This window comes from Nyctibius grandis, chromosome W (genome assembly GCF_013368605.1).
Source record: "Nyctibius grandis isolate bNycGra1 chromosome W, bNycGra1.pri, whole genome shotgun sequence".
NCBI classification, from domain to species: Eukaryota; Metazoa; Chordata; class Aves; order Nyctibiiformes; family Nyctibiidae; genus Nyctibius; species Nyctibius grandis.
In genome coordinates, this window is record NC_090694.1 from 12,399,460 (window position 1) to 12,412,580 (window position 13,121).

Here is a 13,121-nt window from a genome sequence, read left to right on the forward strand (position 1 = left end):
CTCGGGGCTGGCCTGTTGCTGGGGAAAGCATAACCCAAGCCTTAAAAGAATGGTTTTGCTCACTCCCAAGACCCCAGCTTATTCCACCAGACAATGGTTAACCAAAACCTCACCCGGTCCTTTCACTAAGAGGACCGAGAAGTTTCTTTTTCTGTTCCTTTGCAGGTCGGAAGATAGAAGTTCAGAAAAGCAGAAGAAGAAGAAAGCAACATTTAATGGAAGTTTTGATTGAATGTATAGTTTTAAATTGTATAGCTTTAATAATCTTTGCAATATACCTTTATCACCATTGACAAATTGTTTTGGGCAGTTGTATGTTGTCTTGTCTATACTGTTCAAAGCCTACCCGGCGAGAACCTTGCTTCCTTGTTCTCAGGTTTAACATGGGAAAATGAGTTGTTGTTGGGAAAATTGATTACTCAAGCTTTTAATCTTATTAATTGCTGGGTGTGTGGCGGACCATTTGGTCTGAAAAGGTGGCTGTGGATCTCCATTTCTCTTGCTCATGAGTGGATTGTGAAGAGAATCACCCTCATCTTGACCTATGCAACACCCTGCTCCTGGTCACTATTGTATTAGTTACACCCAAAAGGGAGGGTGCTACAATCAGTCCCTGGTGGGAGAAGATATTCTGATCCCCCACTGATTACACTCACGTTGGGGAAATATTAGGTGCAAATTGTGTTTGGGAATAATGAGCAGGAGCATGGTAATGCAAATGGGGATGGAATTAAATTAATTGCATTAACTGTGGTGTGACAGGGAACCCCTTTGGCCTGGGAAACATCTGAGTCAAAGGACTACCGCCCTGCCAGACCATGGCCAAGTCCTTTGCAAATGGGATGCGAACCTTGAAAGATCGTTATTGGTTTTGCGGGAACCATGCATACAAAATGCTACCAAAAATTTGGACTGGGGTATGTTATATTGGGATGATATGACCACCATTCTTCATACTTCTAAAAATTGGCAGCTAAGAATTGGGAATCAAATTATATGATCCCCAACGAATTATTGAGTGTTATGGACCCGCAACCTGAAACACCAATGAACCAATCAGCGGTGCTCGAGAGCCAATCAAGATTGGCTGGTTCTCGATTACCTGCTAGCAGAAGGAGGAGTTCGTGCAAAATTAAATGACTCTAATTGTTTCCTGAAAATTGATGATAATGGACATTATATAACTTTTTCTCATTTTGTTTACGACATGTTATAGTTGCACTATAACTTTATCAAATGCTATTTATCATTATTGATGATATTGTTGTGGTTAGACTTCTGTAAAGAAGAAGAGGTGACTCATTCTGTTTATTAGAATGATACCAATCACAAGTCATTGGACTTATCTTTATTTCCTTGTATGCTTTACTCTTCCCTTGTCTTTCTTCAAAACCTATTATCTTTTTCTATCCTTACCTTTCTACATTTCCTTGTCTCTTCCCTTTTCCTTCTTTTAACCTGTTATCTTTTTCTGTCCTAACCTTTCTACACCCCCTGGAATTGAACCTTTCTACACCCCCTGGAATCGAACTACTGACTATACGTCGACGATTTCTGAGCCACAGGGTGGTGTGGGGATCTGTTCCCTTCCTTTTGGGCATTGTCTCAGAAATCGTATACCACGTGCTCGGGCGACATCTTGTGGGGACTGCCTGGAATGCCTGTTCTTGGCAACGCTCGATGACGCAATAAGCTAGGCGCCCCCCCCCCCCTCCACCCGCCTCCGGATGTGTGTCTCCGGCGACCGCCTGGCAAGGGGCCAATCCTACAGCGCAGGAACCGGACATGTCCCGCCTTCAGACCTGTGATTGGTGCGAACTGTTGACTGGCAACTCCAAGTCACATGACTCTGCCGAGAAACTCTAAAAAAGAGGCTGGATCGCTCAACCACGCGGGACCCTCACCGCCATCTTCCAACTAACAACAAAAGGGAATCCGCAGGACGCCACGGGAGCTCTCAGAGTGGTGAATATTCTTTCTCTCTCAACTGTTTTCTTTTTCTCTCTTTCTTTTACTTCTCTCTCTCTCTCTCTCTTCCTTGAACATTGAGTTGCCTCATTGTTGGACTTAATAAAGTCAGAGTTAAGTTTGTTGATACTGTGCCTCGGTTGTGCTTCGTCCGAACTCAAGCATCACAAATCTATTTTATTTCGGGTCAGGATATTTGGGGGTGCTTTACCTGCAGGCAGGTTAAGCATACTGGGTGATAATTTGGCGGGCCCCGCGTAGGGGGGGCTGTCTGCATTGGACCAGGCACGCCGCACGTGGGCTGCACTAGAGTTATTTATATTTTGGCGGGCCCTGCGCGCGGGCTGTCTGCATTGAACCAGGCACGCCGCACGTGGGCTGCACTGGAGTTACTAATTAGGCGGGTCTCTCTCTCGGGGACTGTCTGCATTTTATTTCTAGATTTGCTTTTGAGGACTAATTAGGCGGGCCTACGACCTACGTAGGCTGTCTGCATTTTATTTCTAGATTTACTCCTTTTTTACTAATTAGGCGGGCCTTTTAGGCTGTCTGCATTTTATTTCTAGATTTGCTAATTAGGCGGACCTAAATCCGGAACCCGACAGCTCCAAAGGAAGTAAAGGCCTGAGCCATAGCTGGGCCAAGAACTCCTCCAGGAAACCCACAAAGAAGCAGAGCGACACAGTGAATACCGATAAGTTGCGGGTACAAGGAGTCTTGTGCATACCTCTCCCATTGTATGCAATTTGACTACGAGCCAACCACTTTATCCCATAAATATGACAGCCTAAGTGAGCCTTTTCTGAGCACACCCTGCTAGGCAGTGTGGCTGCATGGCGATGATCTCCCCTTGAACTAGGACGCCTCTCAAGGTTGCTCCTCGAAGCAATGAAATCTTTTACCAATGACAGATCGCTGTATGAGCCCAATTTGAATTCTCCCTGGACAGCAACTGGACTGAACACCAGGCAACTCTCCCCTTTAGCAGGGTCACCTCTCAATGTTAAGAGATATTAGCTGTTTAGCTTAAATAAGTAAGTTCTCAATAGAATGAATCACTTAGAGTTATAATGTTATGTGATTTAGTATGCTGTTTGCTTAGCTTTACTTACTTAGCATCAGTAACTAGATTTGCTGAAGCCATAGGCCACAAGCTGTAAATTTCCACTTAGGTTTACTGAATATGAACCTACTTAGTCAAAACAGGGCCTCCAGAGACAGCGTAAATCAGAAGATACAGAATCGACTAGGTTGGAAGAGACCTCTGGGATCATCAAGTCCAACCTTTGACCTAACACCACTGTGTCAACTAGACCATGGCACTAAGTGCCACATCTAGTCTTTTCTTAAACACCTCCAGGGATGGTGACTCCACCACCTCCCTGGGTAGCCCATTCCAATGCCTAATAACCCTTTCTGTGAAGAAATTTTTCCTAATGTCTAACCTGAACCTCCCCTGGCACAGCTTGAGGCTATGCCCTCTAGTCCTGTTGCTAGTTGCCTGGGAGAAGAGGCCAACCCCCACCCCACTACAACCTCCTTTCAGGTAGTTGTAGAGAGCAATAAGGTCTCCCCTCAGCCTCCTTTTCTCCAGGCTAAACAAGCCCAGTTCCCTCAGCTGCTCCTCATAGGACATACCTCCCAGACCCTTCACCAGCTTTGTTGCCCTCCTCTGGACTCGCTCCAGCACCTCAATGTCTTTCTTGAAGTGAGGGGCCCGGAACTGGACACAGTACTCAAGGTGTGGCCTCACCAGTGCTGAGTACAGGGGGACAATTACTGCCCTAGTCCTGCTGGCCACACTATTCCTGATACAAGCCAGGATGCTGTTGGCCTTCTTGGCCACCTGGGCACACTGCTGGCTCATCTTCAGCTGGCTATCGATCAACACCCCCAGGTCCTTTTTCACCAGGCCACTTTCCAACCCCTCTTCCCCCAGCCTGTAGCACTGTATGGGGTTGTTGTGGCCAAAGTATAGGACCCGGCACTTGGCCTTGTTGAACTTCATGCCATTGGTCTCGGCCCATTATCTAACCTGTCCAGATCCCTCTGCAGAGCCTTCCTACCCTCAGGCAGATCAACACTCCCACACAACTTAGTGTTGTCTGCGGATTTACCGAGGGTACACTCGATACCCTCATCCAGATCATCAATAAAGATATTAAACAGGACTGGGCCCAGTACTGAGCCCTGGGGGATACCACTAGTGACCGGATGCCAACTGGATGCGGTACCATTCACCACCACTCTCTGGGCCCGGCCATCCAGCCAGTTCTTAACCCAGCGAAATGTGCACCTATCCAAGCCGTGGGCTTCCAGCTTATCCAGGAGAATGCCGTGGGAGACAGTATCAAAGGCTTTGCTGAAGTCCAAGTATACTACATCCACAGCCTTCCCCTCATCCACTAGGCGGGTCACCTGGTCATAAAAAGAGATCAGGTTGGTCAGGTAGGACCTGCCTTTCCTAAACCCATGCTGACTGGGCCTGATCCCTTGGTTGCCCTCTAGGTGCTGTGTAATCGCACTCAAGATGATCTGTTCCATGACCTTGCTGTGGGGATCTGTCCCCTTCCTTTCGGCATTGTCTCAGAAATCGTATACCATGGGCTCGGGCGACATCTTGTGGCGGCTGCCTGGAATGCCCGATCTCGGCAACGCTCAATGATGCAATAAGCTAGGCGCCCGCCCTCCACCCACCTCCGGATGTGTGTCTCCGGTGACAGCCTGGCAAGGGGCCAATCCTACGGCGCAGGAACCGGACATGTCCCGCCTTCGGACCTGTGATTGGTGTGAACTGTTGACTGACGGCTCCAAGTCACATGACTCTGCCGAAAAACTCTATAAAAGAGGCTGGATTGCTCGACCACGCGGGACCCTCACCGCCATCTTCGAACTAACAACAAAGGATTCCCCGCGGGACGCCGCTGGATCTCAGGGTGGTGAATATTCTTTCTCTTTCAACTGTTTTCTCTGTTTCTTTCTTTCTTTTACCTCTCTCTCTCTCTCTTCCTTGAATATTGAGTTGCCTCATTGTTGGACCTAATAAAGTCAGAGTTAAGTTTGTTGATACCGTGCCTCCGTTGTGCTTTGTCCGAACTCAAGGATCACGAATCTTTAATATTTCGGGTCAGGATTTTTGGGGGTGCTTTACCTGCAGGCAGGTTAAGCATACCGGGTGATATTGAACCAGGCACGCCGCACGTGGGCTGCACTGGAATTATTTATATTTTGGCGGGCCCTGCGCGTGGGCTGTCTGCATTGGACCAGGCACGCCGCACGTGGGCTGCACTGGAGTTACTAATTAGGCGGGTCTCTCTCTCTCTTGGGGGGGGATTGTCTGCATTTTATTTCTAGATTTACTCCTTTTTTACTAATTAGGCAGGTCTCTCCCTCTCTCTCTCTCGGGGAGGGGGGGGGCTGTCTGCATTTTATTTCTAGATTTGCTCCTTTTTACTAATTAGGTGGGTCTCTCTCCCTCTCCCTCGGGGAGGGGGACGGGGACTGTCTGCATTTTATTTCTAGATTTGCTTTTGAGAACTAATTAGGCGAGCCTACGACCTACGTAGGCTGTCTGCATTTTATTTCTAAATTTGCTTTGGAGGCGGACCTAAATCCGGAACCCGACACTTGCCAGGCACCGAGGTCAGGCTGACAGGCTTGTAGTTCCCAGGATCCTCCTTCTGGCCCTTCTTGTGGATGGGTGTTACATTGGCCAGCCACCAGTCATCTGGGACCTCCCTGGTTAGCCAGGACTGATAATAAATAATGGAGAGCGGCTTAGCAAGCTCTTCCACCAGCTCCCTCAGTACCCTTGGGTGGATACCGTCTGGTCCCATAGACTTCTGAGCGTCCAAGCGACACAGCAAGTCACTAACTACTTCCTCCTGAATTACAGGGGGACTATTCTGCTCCCCATCCCTGTCTACTGGCTCAGAGGGGCAGTTGCCCTGAGGATAACTGGTCTTACTGTGAAAGACTGTGGCAAAGAAGGTATTAAGCACCTCAGCCTTTTCCTCATCCCTGGTCACAATGTTCCCCTCCCCCGCATGCAATAAAGAATTGGATTATATGAAATTGAGATATTCCCTTGATCTCCTTTTGTTGTTTATGTATTTATAAAAACACATTTTATTATCTTTTACTGCAGTGGCCAGATTGAGTTCTAGTTGAGCTTTCGCCTTTCTAATTTTCTTTCGACATGACCTAGTGACATCCTTGTACTCTTCCTGAGTTGCCTGCCCCTTTTTCCAAAGATCATAAACCTTCTTTTTTTCCCTAAGTTCCTGTGAAAGCTCCCTGTTCAACCAAGCCAGACTTCTTCCCCTACAGCTCGTCTTTCGGCTCACGGGGTGGCCTGCTCCTGCGCCTTTAAGATTACTTTCTTAAAGTATGTCCAGCTTTCCTGGACCCCTTTGTTATTAAGAACTAATTCCCATGGGACTCTCTGAACCAGTGTCCTAAATAGGCCAAAGTCCGCCCTCCAGAAGTCCAAGGTATAGGTTTTGTTGACCCCCTTCCTTCCTTCCCCAAGAATCAAAAACTCCATCTTTTTGTGGTCGCTGTGCCCAAGACGACCTCCAACCACCACATCTCCCACCAGACCTTCTCTGTTCGTAAACAGCAGGTCTAACGGAGTACCTCCCCTGGTGGGCTCACTAACCAGTTGTGTTAGGAAGTTATCTTCCACACACTCCAGGAACCTCCTAGACTGCCTCCTTTCCGCTGAGTTGAGTTTCTAGCAGACATCCAGCAAATTAAAGTCTCCTACTAGAACAAGGGCTAGCGATCGTGAAACATCAGCCAGCTGCTTGTAGAATAGTTCATCTACCTCTTTATCCTGGTTGGGTGGTCTATAACAGACTCCCACCAGGATATCTGCCTTGCTGGCCTTCCCCTTGATTCTTACCCATAGGCACTCAACCTTATCATCACTATCCTTAAGCTCTATACAGTCAAAACACTCCCTAATGTACAGGGGAGGCTTCAAGGAGGCTTCAAGGCTACAAACCATAAACAGCAGCTGCAACTAGACAAGATAACAGCCTGTCTGAAGACAGTGAAGGAATCCAACGAGGAACAAGAGGACCCCAGACCCAAATATTACTACTGGACCAAACCATTGCATGAGGGGCAGGTGAATAGTCTGTAAGAGTATAATTGCCCAGGGATTTATTTGTTTTCCCCTTCGTCCCTTCTCCAGAGACACAAGCTGACCCTGCTGCTGTATCACTCTATTAAATTATTTTATAAAACCCGATGCCTGAGAGTCTGCTTTGGGAAACCTAGGGTTCGAACTTCGGAGCAAACTAACACCGGACGCCCAGATGGAAGGTAAGTGAAGTGGGAATAAGCATGATGAAACTTTGAAATCTTAGCTAAGCGATATAGAGAATCGGGTGTGATTCTAACCTGATTTTCCCTCTGTATGTTTCCTCCATGTAGTAAGTAATAGAGTGAACCCTGCCATTGAACTCTGTTAAGTCGCACTTTTATCTAAACACTCCTCCGTGACGAAGAGTCGGCAGGATCTCGGGGTGGTGTTCCACAACAGGCTCTAGGGATGTTATTATTCTCCTTTACTCAGCAGTAGCCAAGACTGCTTCTAGAACACTGTCTTCAGTTTTGTCATCATTGTTCTCCCTTTCCCCAGTTCAAGAAAAAAAGTCTAGAAACTGGAGAGAGGCCAGAGCTACTAAGATGGTCTGGGGTCTAAAGCAAATGACCTATGAAGATAGGTTGAAGACTTGTTTAGTCTGGTAAAGTGGAAGCTAAGGGAAGACTTAGTGGACACCTACAACTAACTACCTGAAGGGCACTTACAAGGAGAACAGAGCCAAACACTTTTTGTCAGCAGATTATATAATTAGGGGCAAAAGCTACAAGCTGCAGTTTGGGAGGTTCAAGTAGAAACTTAAGATTGTCTTTTTTTTTCCAGCACATTTGTTTTAAGAAAAACAGGAAAAACAAAGTTTCTGAAAAGCCACAAGAACCACTTATGGGGTCACCTTCTGAAGAAATGAGTAACATGAATGCTAGAATTCGTAGTAATATTCACATGACATACTAGCACTGCTTTTAAGGATACTGTCAATTTCAGGAACAGTTGGTAGTTATACCTACCCCTCTCCAGCCTTATATAAACTTTCTTATGAGTCTCTTTTCTAACATTATAGTACCTGTAGCAATCATGCCATATGTTAGTATTTCTACCGAGCAGTAAAATAAAAAAACAAAACCTACCAGTATCTTGATTATTCAATGTTCTCCTAAAGCCACTAACCACTACACTAATGACCACAATCACTACAGTGACTAATGTTAGTCATTACTGAGATTTTAAAAAAATAATTAATTTTTCTTTACATAAATGAACAAGGCTGTCTATACTTTGCTCAATTTAAGCCATAGTAAGGAAGACTAAGTCTAAGTAGGAAAGAGTTACCGTTTTTTTTTTCCTTACTGCTATTGACAAAACCAGAGGAATAGAACTTCTACAAATTTATTTTTACAAAAATGCAACATTGAAACTAAAACCTAGCTCTGAAAAAAATCAGCATGCAGAAGACAGAAGGAATAAAAGAACAAAGACTAAGAAGGAGGAACACAGGAATAAAGGACAGCAGTAAGCAAGGCTGACAATAATATTTAGGGAAGTAACTCAGATTACATTATAAAATATTGAGGACAAGAAGAATGGCTTTTCAGGTTAAATGGAAAGCACCAAACTGACCAAAAACTCCTAACAACAAGCAGTAGAAAAAAAAAAACCAAACACAGTGGGACTATTCCAAGGAATTTGCTTGGATACAGCTCAGAAGAAACTCTTATCTTAGGGTTCAATATTGATAACACAGGGAAAGCCAAAGGGATACACAAAGACAACAGAAGAATATTTTTAATGTTTAATAGTATGCTTACAGGATGACCAGTCTCACAAAACCAATCTTGTTCCTTTGACTTCTTCCTAGTTCACCTCATTTTAATAGATTTTCAAAAAGATAGGACAGAACGCTTTATAACAAATTATTGTGCAAAAGCTGAAATAGAAATTCAAGATTCAGTCTGCCCTCATGCTCTGAAACTGCTGTAAACCATTTCAGTTTCGCCACAGTTAAAACCTGCTTCTGATTATACAGTTTTAAAATTTTATATGTAAAGCCTGGGCAACAAAAACCTCTATTATGTCATTTATATATATGGTACTTGTTAAAGAAAATTGGCAGAGTCCGGGTCTCTAGGTTTGCTGGTTTTATTAACAACTCAGAGTTGGACCACCACCGCAGTGAATGGTACCTGACTCAAATTCACTATCGGTTTATATAGAAACTAATAATCAATTACATCATAAACATTTCATAAGCTTCTGTTAATAATCCACTAACTATTTCAATTCCTCTTTCTTCCTTCATCAAGAGTCCACAAAAGTCCATTCTTTTCCATTGTTTAGCTGATCTTTATGTTCTGGTTCCGCTCCGACTCCGGTCGACACCCCGTCCTCGATGTTCTTGCTGTGATCGGCGTCCTTAATGTTCTTGCCGTGATCAGCGTCCCATCCTGATCCAGGTTGATCAGAGTCCAGTTCCCACCGCCAGTGTCTCCTAAACATTCAACCTTAAAAACAACTGAAGTTATGTTTAAAACCTTATCTATACTAATTTTTATTTCTAAGTGTCCTATATTTCTTTTAAGGTAAAGAAAAGGTTAACCATACATCCCCTTTACTAAAATCATCAGAAGGTAATACTTCTAGGCCTACTCCTGCTTAGCTACTCATTAAGCTTTGATTGATGATTTCTTCAGTCCTAGGTCAGGATTACACAAGGAGCTTTGAGAACAATATTCATGGATTGTGAAAGCCCACCTGTGTTTATTCAGATAGACTTATATTAATTATTCTATTCACTATTCTATTTCACCCCTATTGATTCTTGTCTCTCTAACTCATAAGAACTTTTACATTAATTATGTGAAAATTTCTATAACAGTACTAAATGCCCTTCTGCAGAATGGTACAAAGAAAGAATGAGAGAAGAAAAGCAGAGAGTAATGAAAAAGTCTAGTGTGAAAATGAAGTTTCAAGAAGTCAAAACCCATAAGGTATATGCTATTTTGAAAGACTGAAGTAGTTCTCACATATTATGAATGCCTGTGACCGGTACCCTCTGCTCCCAACCTCGGTAATGTGGTTAGCACAACTAACATCATTTTATGAGGCAAGCAGCCATTCTCTGTGACCGAGTGGGTCACGTATTCATTCCCTTTCCCTTATTACCAGGCCCTGAAGGTCCTGTAAACCAAGTAGACAAACCAAACAGATTTCTTCTTCCCCTCCCTACTGGCCTCAAGATTCCTGGGCACCAGGCTGGCTACTCCCTTCCTTACCAGTCCTGAAGGCCCCAGGCACCCGGCCAACTAGGTGTTGTTGATGAACCTGTCACAGAACAGGAAAATGTAACAACACACAGAGCACTGTCTATAAACTCAAGCAGTTACATTCCTAAGCAGGGAACTTGGACCGGAGCTACTGCTGGACGGTGAGACCTGTGATCCTCCAGTGGCCAGGGATGCCTCCACCGTCATCTGCTTCTTCCTCCAAGGATTGAGTGACTTGTATTTTTTTATATGATTATTGAGTCTAGATTATGATTGTTATATTGATACAGCAAACCATGTATTAAGATTTGACCTGATCTGCAGAAGGTCCAGGTGATTAGAAATTATAAATTAAGATGTATTATAAATTCTGTATTATGCTACTTATAGATTGTACTATATTGATTCTGCTTGTAGAAATCCTGTGCCATTCTAATCATAAATTCTGTGCTATACTAATCATAATATGCTGTTAAGAAAATAAAGCTTTAACTGTAACTGCGATTTAGTGCCATCATCATTCTGCCAAGGATCCCTAAAAGAACCTGTCTGTCCCCTTAGTGTCGGGTGACAATGCCTATTTGAAAGCCACAGCAAATACATCACAGACATCATGTCCTATGAGACAAGGGAAGCAAGGCACATAGTAGCAGAAGTTGGAAGCAATATCAGTACTGGATGCAGGACTACGTTCTTATGTTTTACACATGTTGTCTTCTAAGGTAACATAAACTGGAGAAATAAACTCACCACTACTGCACTAACCCTGCCTTTGATTTAGAGAAGAATCTGTTTTCCAGTAAGACTTCAACTGCTGTTCTTCAAAAACCTGTAGGAAGAAAATAACCATCTTTAATGAAAGACCAATACTTGCCCTTTCCCGCAAAAAAAAACAACTTCTGTCAACAAACCATTCAGCTTAATGCTTCATATTCTTCTGATGCCTTCCCACTGATTCTATCCAGACTGAAAACTGTTTCAATTTGAAACTAGGAAATAGTTCCCTGGAATTAGGTAACAGTTCTTCTTTTCTTCTGACTCAGAGAAAGCACTTTGCCATTGCCAAACAATATAAAATGCAAAGTCGAGTTGTCTTATCCTTGGCAGTCAACAGAAGTCAGCACAGAAAATGACACACAACATAAAAGCAACGCTGCAGTAGCACAGAACACCTGGTAGCTCAAATAAAAATACAGAAGATGTAAACAAACAGCCTATATATACATGGGTGAAGAGCGGCTGGGAAGAGCATCGCTCGGTGCACTCCAACCTTCCTCCGAGCTGTGCCTTGCTCTGAGCCGAAACCACTTTTCCCTCCCTTTCCCTCTCCCCGGCCTACCGCCCACCTGCACGGCGCGGCACCCGCCTGAGCCCAGCACCGACCGGCTCCACGTCGCGCCGCCGCCGCCCGCCATGCCGAAGGACACAGGAGGCCGCCCGCCCACCACGCTGGGGCGGCAACTCGCAGCCACCTGCTCCCGGGCCCACACCGCCGCCACCCCTTCAGTCCTAAAAAGGCAACCCGCGATGGCAGGGAAGCCACCGGGTGGCGGCGGCCCCGCGAGCGCGGCTCACCGTGGCAGCTGGCGGCGTTGCACGCAGAACGGGCCTAGCGCGCGGCCCCGCCTGTTCCAAAGCTTTCGCCACGAGCCGGGACCAGCTGCGACATTATCGTTCAGCGACACGAGGCCGGCTCTCCCCGCGGCTCATGCGGACACCGTCAGACAGCGGGCGAGAGGGGCTAACGAGGGGCTAACGCAACCTCTGGTGCGCATGCACCTCACCGCTAGAGGTGGACACTCGAAGTAGTGTGGGTGGGGCACCTAGCGCGTGGCGCCGCCTGATGTCAGTGGCTTCAACGGGTGGTAAAGGTGGGGGAGGGTTTCTCCATAAGGATTGATGGAGCTCTGCACCTCATGTCTCTTCATCTCTGCTAGGGATGGCCCTGCTGTTCAGCCATCCCGGAGGAGCGAGCTTAAACCTGTGGTGCAGCAGGCCGGGGTTCACGGCCGCCGAATAATGGCCCATGGGATGCACCAGTGCCGCTTGTCTCAGGCCGGCTAGGAGGTGTTACTGGCGTGCGGCCTTCGCGCGGGGAAGTGGCCTGCAAACATGAGTTGCTGCCACACCGCTTTGGTGCAGCGCGGCTCTGAAACCATGGCTGAATTAATTGCAATTCCCGGTTTTAAAATAATAGGACTATTGGTCTTCCCTCACAACCATTCACTGCTTCATTTGTGTATTTCATATTAAATCAGGATAATGGCTCTATCCTGATGAGTTTGGTGTTGTCCTGGTTTGGCCCAAACCAGGCCAATTAGTCTTAGAGAAACCAAGGTCACTGCTAAATTCCTCACTGCTTACAAGTGAAGAGCCGAAGGGGGGTTGCACCTGCAGGGAGGAGCAGACAGGGCAGGTGACCCAAGATTGACCAATGAGGTATTCCATCCCATACATGTCATTCTCACTTTCCTATTTATCACTAACCCACTGCCTCCTGGAGGTGGGGCCCAGGAGGGAGGGGCCCTCCTGTCTCCCACTGATTGGTACCAGCTTTGCCAATTCTGCAGTTAAAAGCCTGCAGGTGTGATAGTAGGGGGAGCTACTGCATTTTCCCCTCTGCCTGTGCTGGGGAGAGCAACTCTGCCTGAGGAGGATTTCTAAGCTCTCGATCTTGGTTTTGTATATATTTGTATATATTTGATTATTTCTATTATTCTTATTATACTCTTTTTCATTACTATAGTTTATTAAAACTGTTTTAACTTTCCAACCCATAA